This window comes from Ambystoma mexicanum, chromosome 11, assembly GCF_040938575.1.
Source record: "Ambystoma mexicanum isolate Mex_15411 chromosome 11, UKY_AmexF1_1, whole genome shotgun sequence".
In the NCBI taxonomy this organism is placed as follows: Eukaryota; Metazoa; Chordata; class Amphibia; order Caudata; family Ambystomatidae; genus Ambystoma; species Ambystoma mexicanum.
The window spans coordinates 914,982,812-914,998,272 of record NC_090934.1 but is presented as its reverse complement, the minus strand read 5'-3'; the positions used below and the strand labels follow the sequence as shown (position 1 = coordinate 914,998,272).

At 45.0% G+C, this 15,461-nt stretch overlaps 1 long non-coding RNA gene across 1 annotated transcript in view; it reads right to left on the bottom strand.

Annotated features, from left to right (window-relative positions):
- Positions 1 to 15,461, bottom strand: part of LOC138504795 (uncharacterized) — a 62,179-nt gene that overhangs the window by 19,319 nt on the left and 27,399 nt on the right. The gene's annotated exons all lie outside the window — the stretch shown is intronic.

The window sequence follows — 15,461 nt, the reverse complement described above, 5'->3', positions numbered from 1 at the left end:
GTGAACTATATACAAGAGTCAGTGGGTTAGTCCATGCCAATCTCGGACAATGCCTCAGCCAAGGCTGATTCCCCATTTGCATCTGCCTCTTGCAGGCAGGCCTCTGTTGTTTCCTGGAGTGCTTACAGGGCTTCCCTCATCCTAGACTCAATCTCCTCCGCTGCTCTGCAAGAATCCTCCAGGATGGCAGCCCGCATCCATGCCAACCTCTCCTCAACCTCAGCCTTGCCCTGGAAATTGTTGTCTCATGTGCCCACTGCCTCTCTTTATCCTGCTGCCTTACAAATAGCATGTATGAAAATACCAGTGTCTTCAGGTGCCGTTGTGCTTCTGTCTTGCACCATGCGTGCACCTCCTTGGTGTCTCCTGCTCGCATTGCCATACGGGATTTGCCTCCTAAGTGACAACATCTCCTGCTACCTGGCAATGTATCTGTCTTGCAGGTACTCCCTCGTTGGGGGAGTAGAGCACCTGCAATACATCAAGGGCCTGTGTTCCTCTACAACCTGTTCCCCTGTAGGTTCCAGTGCAGGCTCAGTGACCAGCTCATCTAGCATGGTATAGATTTCCACCTCCACCAGGGACACAGCCACATCCAGGGTGCCAATGGCAGGAAAGGGGGACAGGAGGCCATGGTCGTAGCTGGCCTGGAGGCCTCAGTGGAGGTTGACTGGGGCACAGATAATGGGGAGGAGGAGAGGGCCATTGCAGTGGCCTATCCAGGGAAACCACCAGGAAGCAGTGTGTTGGGACTAGAGGTGACCCATCTGCCCTTGAAGCTCTACAAGCAGCTCATAGTTTGATTGCACACTTCAAGTCACCAATCAGCAGTGTCAGAACTGCATCCCGGATACCACATCAGCTGGAAGTGCAGACTCTGCCTGGGTGGAGGCATCAGTGAAGTTGGGTAGTGCTGCAGCAGATGGCCCTAGGGCAGGTGGTTGTACTGACCCCTCCACGGTGGACAGCACAGCTCCTGTCCCAGGGCCAGGGGTGCAGCCTGCACACCCCCCCTCAGTAACCCCACCTAACACTGTGAGCAAGCCTGCAATGGTCTCCTCCTACTTTTTCTTCTACAGAAACCCAGACCCCTCCAATGCGGTATCCATGCTTTATGGCCCGTGTGTGTTAATGTCCCCACCACCACCCTGTCCCTCTGCTGCTGAGTTGCCCACCATGACTATGGGATTCTGTGATTCCTCCTCAGAAACATTGACATCTGAATGCGATGCTCCCCCAGGCACATCACCCTTAGAGGACATGGATATAACTGGGCATGCCCGGGGTCTGCACCTGCTTCTAGATGCCTTGCTCATGAGGTGCAGCTCCACAGCACAGGTCATACCCTCTTCTACAGCCACTGCAAGGAACATAGGAATCATTCATAATTGCCAATGCATGTGTACTCTCCCCAATTGTATCAGTAGAATGATGTCAGCATTAGTCAACAAACAACTGCCTCACACACACACACACACACACACACACACAAAGGACCATGCACAGAAATAAGAAATAATCCAGTCTCACAAATGAACGCAAAATGACAAGTCAGAATCATGAGACATGCACATGTGAACATAGCACATTTATGTCTGGCCACAGACACATGACAAAAAATCATTACACATCACAACCACAATGAAGGTGTAGAGGAGAAGCCAAAAGCCTCCACTGGAAGTCCCGCCCCTAAATTGCCTATCTGCTGGGAACCGGAAATAGCGACAACGGCGATGCCTGCAATAATGCCTATAACACGAGCAGCCCTAGAAGAATGGTATCCTTTAAGAAAATGGTTCTTAATGTATCCACGAAAAGCTGGCAGCCTCTTGGGAAAAATCCCTGAACAGCATGTGAAGACGGATGAAAGAAGAGACTGGTGATGTCACATGAAGACAGTGACACACCTCAGAAGAGATGAGAAGAATGAAGATGAATCGACTATATAGAATCTAAGGAAAAAAAGTAAGAATCAAGTAAACTTTCATATGCAGGATGAAGATCGCACGTGTGAAGAGTACAGAAGAAAATGAAAACCATTTTATTGTACAGATGGAGTAATGCAATTAGACGAAGCAATCATAAGGCTGGCTATAGGTAGTGCACAGTGTAGGCGGTGACGTCAAGATGTGTATATATATGTATAGGAATCTGGAAGTTCCACATTGTATTTTAACAAGCTGAAAAGTGTGGCGAAGCAGAACAAGCCTAGCTGGAGATGGAAGGAGAATCGAGATGGCCTGCTTGCTCAGTGTCAAGGATGGGGCAGCCAAGAAACGGAAAGATACAATGAATGAGAAGGCGAGAGCTGAGCTCCTGTTAAGGGGCGGCGGAAGGACTATGAGTGCCAAGTTTTATTCATTAAATTGTATTAACTACAATGAAGGAGCTCAGATCGTGGTCTGCAGTCACATGGTCAGATAAAAATAGACTTTGGGCAAGCTACACCAAGACCAGAAGATAAAGTCATGCTCTCACTCCCTTTTATACCCAGGAGTAGTGATACTTTGCAAGGCCGAGTTCAAAGACTATTCTCATGGCAGACAGTTGAGTGATGATGGGCTAATTGGGCGGGGAGGAGGCATGGTCAAGTCCTACCCAAGAGCACCTGTGGTACCAGCTTGCATGCTTCTAACGAGTGCGATATTCCAGAACCGTACAAGCGTGCCAACCCATTATAAAGGGCCACATATCAAAGAGCCCTATAGTTTAGAGATCTAATGAGACGTTGTGTATTTGATGACACGCACAATGACTTTCACTAGGGGTGGGCAGAGTTGTCCACCTGACAGTGGAGACCCAATCACAACACCAACCCCCATAGAAAGTATATCTAGATGTTATACGTTATCCAATCACAGTCCCACATAAGTTTTCTTAGTTTACCATGTAGAATGCATCAATAATGATGTGTTTTCAGGATAGAAGTGTGTTTTTTGTGAAATATGTTGAGATCTTACTGTCAGACATCCGATGATGTCTGTTGTACTCCATGTTTTAGATAATTGTTATTAAAACAGACCAAGTCTTTTGCCAACTTCCTAAGTCAGTTTTATTATTGATGTTTGAATAATGTCTGCATCCCCATCCACCCTGTAGAGTGTTACCTCATCTTAAAGGACCTTTGGGTTCACTTGGTAGCAGAAATGGGATGGTTTAAAAAAGGCCCATCGATAAATAGGTCTTTGGGTAGTCAGAACATCGGACACCCTCTGCCATCCAACCCGAGGAACGAAAGGTTTCCTGTGGGGAACGGTCAGCAAGGACAACTTGCAAGCAAAGAAGATACTGGTGGGAGGGGCCCCCCTTTGACGAAATCCTTCCTGGTTTCCACAGGCTCTGAGCGGACCGAAGGTGATGGTGGCCAATTGGAGGAGGAGGCGATCCTGAGAGTCCGGAGCCAAAAGCCGAATGGTGAGTAGATTGAGGAAACTGGCAAACTGTGGGAACAGGGTTTGTGGTAACACATAAATAAGTAATGGGAGATTGGCTGATATGAGACGGGGAGCGTCGAGGGGAATAAGTGTTTTGGACGAGGAGCATTCCATAAGAAGCCCAGAGTCCTAATTCAAAGAATTCTAGAAGAAGTTGTCTCAAATCCCAAGTGGGTAAACTAAGTTGCCCACAGATAGATCTGTGAGAGGAGACAATTCACACTCCTAAGGGAGTAGTTTAGAGTCTAAGAGAAAAAAATTACATACCATGGTGTGTCTGTAGAGAGTTGATAGTTGTTTGTTTTTGTATTTTATGTAGTATAAAAGTGTCAAATAACGACAAAGATAGGTTGTGTTGCAAAGAGAAAAAGGTCATTATGTAGCCTAAGTTATTGTCGGTGCCGACCATAGGGTAGATTGAGATAATTGAGAAGTAGAGGCTTTGAGCAACGATTGTTGGTGCGCGCTCATATTTGTTGTTTTTCTGAATAATATTCTGTGTAAAATCACTGGTAAGTATAGACAGTCAATTGAAACTTGTCATAGTGGGAGAAGTTACACAACTGAAGCACAGGTTCAAAACACTACTGAAACATATGCCCAAGATCAAACATTTCAATGCAGAATGGGTAAAAGGCACAGCAGATAAGATAAGATGTTCATGCCATGGCCACATACTTGTATGCAGCATATACGGGAAAGAAATTGGAGAAAGGGTTAGCTATTTTAGAGGTTTGGAAAAATGTACCAGGAGGAGCGAGAAGATCACCCCCTGAAGAATGGATGAGAGCAGGGAGGAAGGTGCTGAGCCTTGTGCTCCCCTTACTCCGCCGGAAGTAAATGGCGATAGTGCAGAAGATGCAGGACTATATCCGTTAAAGGAACTGCAAGCTGCGACATGGTATGGTAACCCGATATATGAAATGCCCGCTTATGGTAGAGATGATAGCCAAGAAGAGACTAAAAGAAAGTAAAAGATTTTTAAGGTCTTGCAGGGCAAGGAAGAGAAAAATGAACAACCAAATGTGTCTTTAGACATAGAACGAGAGAATAAAAGATGGAAAGGAGATAAGGACAAAGCTGACGGGATTACGCTGGTGCAGAACAAATGGATGGGTGGACAGATATTAAAGCTTGATGGGAAAAGCCTTGAGGAGGTTAGGCAAAGGGAAGACCAAGATAAGCAAGATAAAAAAGACAGGGAATGAGAACGGAGACTAAAGGAAGATGAGAATAAGAGAAAGGATAGACAAAGACGAGAACAAATGTATCAGGAGGAACAACAAAGAAAGCAAGAAAGGGCAGAGGAGCAAAGAAAGTATGACAACAGGCAGAGAGCACTCGAAGAACAAGACAGGTTTAAAAAGAAGAGAGAAGAGGAAGATGCTTAGAAATGACGAGATAAAAGAATGCAAAGACAAGAAGAAGAGGAGGTGAGTAGGGCATATGAATGACGTGAAGAAAATAGACAAGAAGAGGTAAGGGTTCGATGGGAAGCAAAGAAAAGAATGGAATTAGCAAAGAAATTGAGCGAAAAAGGAGACAGAGGGAATGCAACATTGAACTTATTCGAAAGGGGTTATTGAAACCATGACCACCTATTGGTTCCAATGGCGCGACATAGAGGAGTTTCTCCCGTCACAAGGAGCAACGCCCAGACTTCTAGATGAGAATTTTGAGATGGAAGCATTGGAGATGGGATCAATAAAGCTTATCAGGTGATGAGGGCAAAAGATGAATCGGGAAGCAAGGGAAAAGAAGATTGATCTACAGTTGCCCAGTTGGGAGGCAAAGAAGGAAGCATGTTTAGTCTCGAGCACAGAGCCATGCCTTTGGGCAGGCTGACTTTGAATGGAGATGAAAGAGAGCCATACTTGTTGGGGATTAGATATGTCAGACGAAGAGAGAGACACCTTCCGCGGGGAGGAGGGAGAAAGCGCATGCGGTCCTGAAGGATGCATGTTGTCAGACAAGGAAGTAAGATGGTCTGATCTGGAACAACCTAAGGATAGGACGTCAAATCCCATACCATATCCCAAGCACCCTAAAGGACAATCACATAGTGAGAAAGGAGAATCATCACCATATGTGAGCAAGTTAAAGGATAGTTCCGGGACTTTTTTTTCATTGTCCCTACGGTTCGGCCATGCGTTTTTAAGCATAAATCGGTAGATCATAGAAAACTTTCCTATGGACCTTACCCGACTTTTCGTCCATTAACGCACTCGAAATCAGCCGCCATTTTGTGATAATCCTATCATTTCCCCCCATCGCCCTGGCTCACCTGCGTTTGCGGCACTAAATCAAATCCCCCGCCCCTGTAACAGACTTTATCAAAACATTCATATTCCCCGCCTCTCTCCGTGACGTTTCTGTGCTGCGTAGGCAAACGCGCCCAGGCGTCTTCTACGCGACTCCACACAGAACCCGGAAACCAACACAGATCAGCTCACAACACAGCGCGCCACAATTCGGAATATGAAACTGTACTTTAAAATCAAACAGCAATACAGTACATTTGGTAAAGTACATTTATTGGACATCAAATGTTTAGAGAATATTCAGCGATTTGCATTTTTCTTTGCTCTCGATCCAAAATAGTTCGTCTTGAGGCAAGCGATGTTCGTGTGCGGTACACAGGGTGTTGGTTTACGATAAAATAAGCTCTTCGGTCACACTGATAATCGCATCGCTGTTCCAACAACGAGGCACTAGGCCACCACAACGGTATGTATGTTGCATCTAGCCATTAGTACCGCGTAAGGGCATACTTGTACCTGGCGATCGTCCCATAAAATGGTCAGGGTGGTAACGTTGTTCACGCGGAGAAGCAACTGGCGGCTGTAAAAGCCATCCGCCGATGTCTGGTACTCGTGACACAGTCAATAATGAAGGATGTACCTGTTTTAAAAACATAAAAAATGAAATTAGTCTCACCATCAGATCTTTATTAAAATTATTCATTTTATATATTAGGTCGGGAAATTATTTCATAGCTAGGACAGTGCAACTGGGTATTATACGTCATTTCCAGTAACCCACCCCCTCTCCTCCGCCTTTTTCAGACCCGCCTGATCGCCAGTGGACCACTTCGTCACTGATATGATATAATATGGCATTTGCAGGGCTAGCTGGTGGCGAGTGCAAGGTAAGTGCAGAACAAGTGCTGGGAAGGGGGGGCTGTAGGATACTGAGACAGTTCCCCAGTGCAGGGGTTGACAGGGAGGCAGTGCAGGTGGAGAGTGGGAGGGCCCAGGACCGAGGTCGCAGACAGTGGACCAGTTGTAGCAGGGGAGAGGGAGAGAGAAAGCAGAAGAAAAGAGGAAGGTTTTGAGGTGCTTCCGTAAAAGGAGATGGTTCTCCTCAAGATAGTGCGCGGTACAAAACAATATGCCACATAGAACGAACAAGTACAACTTAACCCGTCATTAAAGCTACTGTATAGTAATTAAATTGCGGTATAAACTCATCTAAAGAGTTACTTACATTATATTTGCATTTTCCATTGTGTCTGTGCGTAGGGCAGCCCCGAAATACCACTCCTTCTATGCCGACGTTATTTCTTCGAATGAACGAACATTAAATGGCTTTCGTTTCTGAAATTTTATTCATTATCGTTTCTTACGTTATTGCACCACACCCCCAAAAAGAAGTCTTTCGGGATGGTCCCGGCCTGTCAAGGTCAAATAACAATAGAACCTTATACTGAGTCGTGGGCCATTCCGGCACCCGAGCAAAAAATCAAAGCAGCTGACCTTCACTTTGAACGAGCACACATTCAGTGTAAGGCCATCTCACAGGACTTGAAATTTACACTCCATCTTTGCATTTTGTCTGCGTGCTTTGGAGCCCCAGAGAACCATAAATACGGAGACATTCTATATTTTTTGAAAAATGATTTATATTACTGTTTGGTTTAATTTAATGCGCAAATGAACAAGGTTGGATAGACACATTGCATGTACATTGAGCAATCACTTTTATTTACACAATACATAGCTACACATATTCAATGGGCCTGCGACATGAGGAGACTCGAGAGCTAAGTCACAGGTGACACCCGGGTGGTTCGCACTACTGCACGGTGAAGGGAGGGGCAAGGGTGGAAAGACACATTGCATGTACACTGAGCAATCACTTTTATTTACACAATACATAGCTAAACATATTCGATGGGCCTGCGACATGAGGAGACTGGAGAGAACAGACAATCAAATTACAATCATTTAAACCGTGATGTGTCTTTCTCAATGAGCTCTGCTTTAGGTGGACATGGAACAGAGGCAATGTTGGGTGGCAATGCAGTTGTCCCCTGCACAGGTTCGTTCACAACTCCATGTATGTGCCTATCTAGGACATCAACAATAAGTCTCTCAATAAACTCATATTGCATATCCTCAAACACTGGTTTGATCACCCATGGTTTACTTCTTTTAGTGAAGGCCTTATTGTAGCGAAGCGTCCCTAAAGTTCCGGTCGTCCTACTTTGTTGACGGCCAACATTATGGTTATGTGCCAAGACCGCTAGAAGAGTCCGATTTATCATGCCCTCCATGCCAAAATGCAATCGTTTTGGCCTGTACTTTAGGCACATATTGTGGAACACCTCCAAATCTCCTGTGTGGCAGAATTCCGTGAGTCCCCTCAAATCTCTTGTTATAGTTTTATCAAATACAATCTTTTCAATGGCTTTGTGAGTGGGTGATGAAGGAATCAACCACTTCTTCTTCCGTGCCTCCTCTGTGGACAAATGGCCATGTTCACAATTGTGGAAATGTTGGTTTGTGGTCCAGCGGTGAACGTTGCTACAGTGTAGCATTACTGACCGCCATTTTTCCAGTAGAATTTCCAACGACCCTTCACATGTTTTTGAGCTCCACCAAAGATGGTTGCTGATTGACTTGGACCACTGTGAAATACCTTGCATATCTTTTTTTTTACCTGCAGCCGACATTTTTTTATTGATTGTTTTTGCAAGATGCCATACGTCAAATTGGTGATTTATATTTTTGTACTCTTCTCTCATTGTCTTGGCAATTGAAACGTGTCTGTCCGTGGCTATCAGGTCGATCACCATTCCCTGCGATTGTAGTTCTTGCAATGATGCTACAAAGCCAACTTTCTCCATGGCCACTGAGGATGTACTTTGTGACACCTGCACCACCACTGAACTCACAATTTTCCTACTTTCCATGTCCTGAAAGTGGTAGGTGCAGTACTTGGCTGAAAATCCTTGGCTGTCGCACTGTCCATCACCGGCTAGCCTGAACCGTTTGCCCGCGAATGTACTTTCAATAGACATTTTTTCCATTCTCCAAGCTTCGCTAATGGCTGGAAATAGATAATCGGTTTGGTATTTGTAGAACTGAGTTTTCGCAATGAAATGGATTCCCACAAACTGAAAGAAATACTCTAACTTTTTAAAACTTGAACCACTAAAAAGTGCGGCCGCTGCACAAAGTAGATTGCCTGCTGGCAGTTACCCCAGCATGGGTTGTGCAGACCATGAGAACGGATGATATTGTGTACAGGTGGCATGTATTTTAAGGTTAGTGCCTCGAATGGCACGAGTCACATTAATCAATGGCTCCCCACATACTTCCCCACCAGCCGAATGCCCACATTTCATCATAACAATAATATCAATCAAACAACTATCGAATACAATGAATTTGGCCTCTTTCCTTATACTGTCACTCTGCATCCCAGCTGGTTCGGCCTGTAACGTTGAGGACATGTCACTCACATTAAAGGTACAATCTCTGATATCGTCTTCCGCTATGTTCAGTGATATTGATGGTGTTTCATTGTCGTCCATTTCATTCTCTTCAATTGCAACATCTGTTCCTTCTCCGGCGATGGGAGAATAAAACAATTTCTTCAACTTTCTCGCGTTCTTATTTTTTGCGAGTGTGGATTCTGTGAATTGATCTCCGACTGCATCCGAACTACCAGGAGGACATTCACTATCAATGGCTGGTGGTGGTATAGCTCCGTTGTCAATCACTTCATATTCTTCCCATTGGCACGATGCATCTCCAGTCTCAAGTCCCTGCCAAAAGGTTTGACAAGCAACATCTCTCGTTCGCTTCACTGTCTGTGTAGATCTAGTTCGTACACCCACTCGCAACTAGAGGACAGATTGGAAAAGGGATGTTCAGTTTAAACACAACTTACAGTATTGAACTATTAATAGTGAAAAACAACATAATATAGTGACCAGGACACTAACCTTCTTTTGCTTTCTTTTCTTTGAAACTTTCTTGCCTCGAACTTCAACATCTGGATGCTGTTGCTGCGACTCGTGTGTGCATGTCTCCACTTCCTCTTGCGCTGCAACGACTATATTTTCATGATAAGCACATCCATCACGCACTGACGCTCCATCAACTCCCTGAAACATAGAACTTTCATTACTATGTATAATAATATTGAAAACACAAAATGTACTTGGGGACCAATACCCACGTACATCTCAATAGCAAAACGCGAATGAATGCATTGTGTAGAACATTCAAACGACAATTATTCACGCATTGTTGATCTAGTTAGATGGAACTGTCAAGATCCATACCTCGGGCTCCGCATAGACTTCCATTGATGATATTATTGAAGATGACGCTTCAGCAACTCCCTGAAACACAGTAATTGCATTAGTATGGTTTTCTATTTTGTTAAAAAGAACATAAACTTTGTGCAGGCGTCAACGGCTCATCTAAATAGACCTGCACAAATGATTGGTTGTCTAAAATAAATAATGGATATCTAAATATGATTCGATTTGCTCGATCGTTGGAAGTGTCACCACCCAGAGATCTGCATCAACTACTAGGGGTGATGTTCTTGTAGAAGAAGCTCCGTCATCTCCCTGAAACATAGTACTTTTGTTAATAAAGAAGGAAGTATAGCGGATGTAATCACGTCATATGATCTCGCTCGATCGAACTGTCAGTATCCATACCTCGAAATGCATAAGAACATCAAGGGACGCTGTAACTGCGCTGCACACTTCTGCAAGCTGTTGCGCCGACCCGTAACTGCATGCTCCCCCTTCTTCTTGGACTAATGCTCCATCGACTCCCTGAAACATAGGACTTTCATTAGTAATGAACACAATATTGAAAAAAGAAGACACATAGGAGGGCGACGACAGAAGGACATATCAATGGCTAAAAACGAAAGAAACATTGTGTGTAACAATCACGCTACAAGAATGCAAGATCTGATGATCTCCATCGATGGAACTGTCCGGAAACGTACCTCGAGCATCTGAGTGACATCAACGGTTGTCGTCAATGCGTTGGACTCCTCAGCATCTCCCTGAAAGACAGTACTTGCTTTATTTTGGATAACAATAATTATAACTGAAAACAAAGACTAGAGGACGAGTACTAGGCTGTACCATTAGGTAAAATAATTACACGATAAATTAAAACTATTGATTTACATGCCTAAAACAAGTCAGTGGCAGAATAGCTAAGTAAGATTACCCGATAGACGCTTGAAGTGGCTGATGACTGCAATAACGACACGGATGGAGAATCTTCCGCCTTCATATTGAGTGGATACATAAATGGGTAAATTATTGTTAGCTAATGCTACACACTACCGCTAGGCCGAGAGCTAAATCCGTAAACTTGACTCACCAGTGGAGGGATGTGGACGAATAGAGTCGGAATAGCGGTTGAGAGCAATTTTCGCTTCGCTCGCGTTGTGTTCTTCGTTATTAGCAATGATGTGGAGTACATGTCTGAGCTAAAGTGCCTGCTGCAGATAGGGTATCGATCACCCCTCTTGTCCGCAAAGACTTCTAGGACTCTACTTTCAAGCTCAGACGGTGGATATCCGCAATATCGGACCCATTCTCTTATCTGATCTATTGTCTTAGGGAAAACATGCATTATAGTACCTTCAGATTTATTATGGGTCTTCGAAGGGCAACCGCCAACGGAACAGGCAGGCATTGTGGAAAGTTCTGGAAAGTAAAGATCAACAATTCTCAATGAATACCAATGTGTTAAAAAATTAAATGACACATAAAAGGTCCAATGCAAGGTTCGTTTTGGTTCTTGGAACTACATGGCCTTACCTTGACGAACAAACAGTTAGATGCAGGGATCAGAGTAGTTTCTTGTCGTAGAACAGGGAGCAGTTCACAGGTTGCAAACTGACGAGTTTGCTCGAAGTGGTCACGGAAGTTCACAGAAACGAGGAGCAGATAACCAGCACCTTCACGGGTTGACTAGCAAAGCGCAAAGAAGTTCTCATTAGAAATATGAAGTGGGTTATAAAGAATTCGAAACAGGGGTGTGTTTGTGAATGAATGACGTGTATATGTCGTGGCATTATGCGGTTTGCAGGGGGGCGTCCAGCGTGAGGGGGGATGCTTGGCAGGAGACACGGGGTCTGGAGGTAGACATGGGAACAACAACCCATGCTCTATAGACCCCTTTGAAGTGTACATGGTCTTTGGCACCTCTTGGCCTTTATCGCTCCCTGACAGATCCGTTTGCCAGTTCAAGTACCCCGGTGCGAACTGCCTTTGATAGGGCGGGGGGTGGATTGGGGCGGTGGTCGTGCAGACAAGACACAGGAAGACTCGTGAATGGAGACACACTTATGTGGATTGAAGGTGGGCGGCCAGCGTGAGGGAGGATGCTTGGCAGGAGACACGGGGTCTGGAGGAAGACATGGGAACAACAACCCATGCTCTATAGACCCCTTTGAAGTGTACATGGTCTTTGGCACCTCTTGGCCTTTATCGCTCCCTGACAGATCCGTTTGCCAGTTCAAGTACCCCGGTGCGAACTGCCTTTGATAGGGCGGGGGGTGGATTGGGGCGGTGGTCGTGCAGACAAGACACAGGAAGACAACCATTGTTAAAATATATGTTGGGTTTTATTGAACATAAATAATAAACATTACACATTGTAAAGTTCCGGTTGCAGCACATCCAGGGAAAATCCGCGGTATTGTCCACTGTCGCTGGGGAAATGTTGTCTAATGGCAAGTACCGCACAGGCAGGTATTACTCTCCGAACGCGGTGTCCGAGCCTCCAGTGAAGCCACCAAGTGAAGCAACGATAGGCCACCAGCCTGTACCACCTGTGAAAAAGAAAGAAGCAAACTGTATTAAAATGACAAAACTTTCTTATCAATGTCGATTCAGGTAAAAAATGTCATTCTGCTTTGAAAGAAATTCTATCTAGAAAATGCACAATATGGAACCAATTTACATGCGTTCGAATGATATGTAGATGTAATTTTATATGTGGGAGACGACCATGAAATAGTAGTGGCATCATTGACATCACAACCAGAGTATACTTACTCGTTACTGGGATTACGCAGACGAACAGTGCCGCGAAGTTCGTGCATAAGCACCATCATCATCCTCAACACGGTCCGTGAGAGGCAGGCTTCCCTGAACTCTGGCAGCTCGGTGATGCATTGCGGACTTGGCTCGCCTTCCAAAATGTGGGCCAAGCACCCGGAATTTTCACGGCTGCAGCAGTTCTCCTCCTCAGTTGGCATTAGCTCGCACCGATTGCACGTGCACCAGGTGGAGACGCCGTCCATGCGACATGGTCCAGGCTCTTCATCCGTTGACTGGTCCTCCCAACTGCCGTCCGAATCCCCATCGTTTTTGCGTGCTTGCCTTTCCAGTAGTTCCTCCTCGGTGTACTCGGGCTCGTACATATACGGCATTATTGTAGCCATTGTGTGGTAAAGAAAGTAAAATAATTTACCGAGATGGTACAGGTGTTCACAAGGCCTAGAAGCGGCGAAGGTAGCTGACCAGAGCACTGAAACGAGTCACAGAATACTCAAAGTAAAACAGAGAGGAATGGAATCGAAAATCTGCTGCTGTGTGTTGTGAAACGGTGTGTTTATACTTATTGAGGAAAGAGGCGTCCTGCCATTTCCATGGTGACACATCATTAGCTGAGGCGCATCGATTGTTGACACGAAACGTGCTTTGGCGTTGGGAAATGGGCGGTACGCGTCTGCTGATGTCTGTTTCAGGGGCGGGGGATTTGATTTAGTGCCGCAAACGCAGGTGAGCCAGGGCGATGGGGGGAAATGATAGGATTATCACAAAATGGCGGCTGATTTCGAGTGCGTTAATGGACGAAAAGTCGGTTAAGGTCCATAGGAAAGTTTTCTACGATCTACCGATTTATGCTTAAAAACGCATGGCCGAACCGTAGGGACAATAAAAAAAAAGTCCCGGAACTATCCTTTAAGGTCATTGCCAGGTAGAAGGCAATGAAGAACTATTCTCCCTGCTTTAGATAGGCAACCAATGGGAGCCGATTGCAAATGTGGGTGCACACAATTCCTGTTATTGGAGAAGGGAGGAGCTATGCCACGTTATATCTCTTAGCCACAGATGGATAAGGACAATTTAAGATGTAAACTTCCTAGTTTAATGGCGAGTGCGGGGAAAATGGATTTATGAACTAGAGAAAATAACAGGAGGAATCGCCCTAGCCATAGGGGACATTAAAGGTCTCCTAGCAGCTATTCTTGGAGAAAGAGCTGATGACATTTGGACCTGAGCAGGCTACTCAAATATCACGGCACAGAATACAGCTCATGATGGAGCGCCATTTAATAATTGTAGAGCAGATGTGTGGAGATCTCTTGGGGTACAGTATTCTGACACGTTAGATATGGGTGCAGTTACGGCAAGTAAGATGCAAGAAGGCGAAGATCCGCTTGCTCACATTTAAAATATTCAGGAACAGTGTACTTTGGAAACTCGAAAGCTGTGGGGGAAATCAGTGGCAGTAATTTACCACATTTTATGTCAGGGACTACCGGAGCAAGTGCATAGACAGCTCAAGAAATTAGTGGGAAGGGAAGCAAGGCCTTGGCCAGAGATACAGTTCACCATAATGCACCACTGTCGACTACTGCAGGAGAAAATCAAGAAGGAAGAGGCTAGAAAGTTTGAGGAAGAAATTGTCAAAATACACCACAGAAGGTGCAGTATTGACAAGTGGAGAAGGGCTCGGAATACAGCAACAAGCAATGGGTACATCATAGATACGCCAAATGGACCAAGGAGGAAATGGTTTCATGCCGAGAGGCCGAGGAATGGGTTCCAGAGAGAGAGGTCATTTTCAGAATAATCAGAGTGGGCTTTCGAATATGCAGAATGATAATCAGAATATGCAACGAGGGCAAGTTAGAAGACACCTCTTTTAGGTTGGACATGTGGTATGATAGGACATGTTGTGCGCATATGTGGAAGCCAAGGGTATGTACAGAATGGCCAATTTTCAGGAGGGGGGACAGTTTACCCTCCTGCATATAGCCCACATGCTAGGAATGTGTTTGCACAAGATCAAACAGTATATCAAGCACAAGCGCCACACATGCAGCAAGCACAACAGCCACAACAAGCACCATTAAATCCACTGCAAGGACAGTCGCAGCATACACCCATGCAGATACAAGAGAACGCAAACACAGGTCATTTATTGACTTCTAGAATAGGAATAGGAGGTGTTTCTGTGGTGGGAGGAAGTCCTTTCACAGGTACAGGGATGAGCATATATGAGCATATATCCTCAATGGGACAGCTCACAGGGCAACTTGATGTGTTCAGTACTATTAGTGGCCCCAGACCCCCAACCGGAACCAAGGGTTGATGTGACGATAGGAGGCAAATCGTTTTCTTTATTAGTAGACACAGGTGAAACTCGCTCATGTATACGAGAAGGAAACGTTCTGTTATCGGGAAATACCATGAATGTTCAAAGCTTCTCTGGAGCTACAAGTAGAGTTCCTTTTACTGATGAATTACGAGTCTCAATGGGAGAATATGAAATGTCTGTTCCATTATTATATTCACGGCAGACACCAGGTAATATTCTGGGCCGTGATTTAATGACGAAGCTTAATATGACGATTTCTTTCAATGATGATGGCATAGTGTGTTCTACTCTAGGGATACACTATTTAAATGCGGGTGAATTTATTATGGCATTTACAGAGCACATGGCCCTTCAGGGAGTG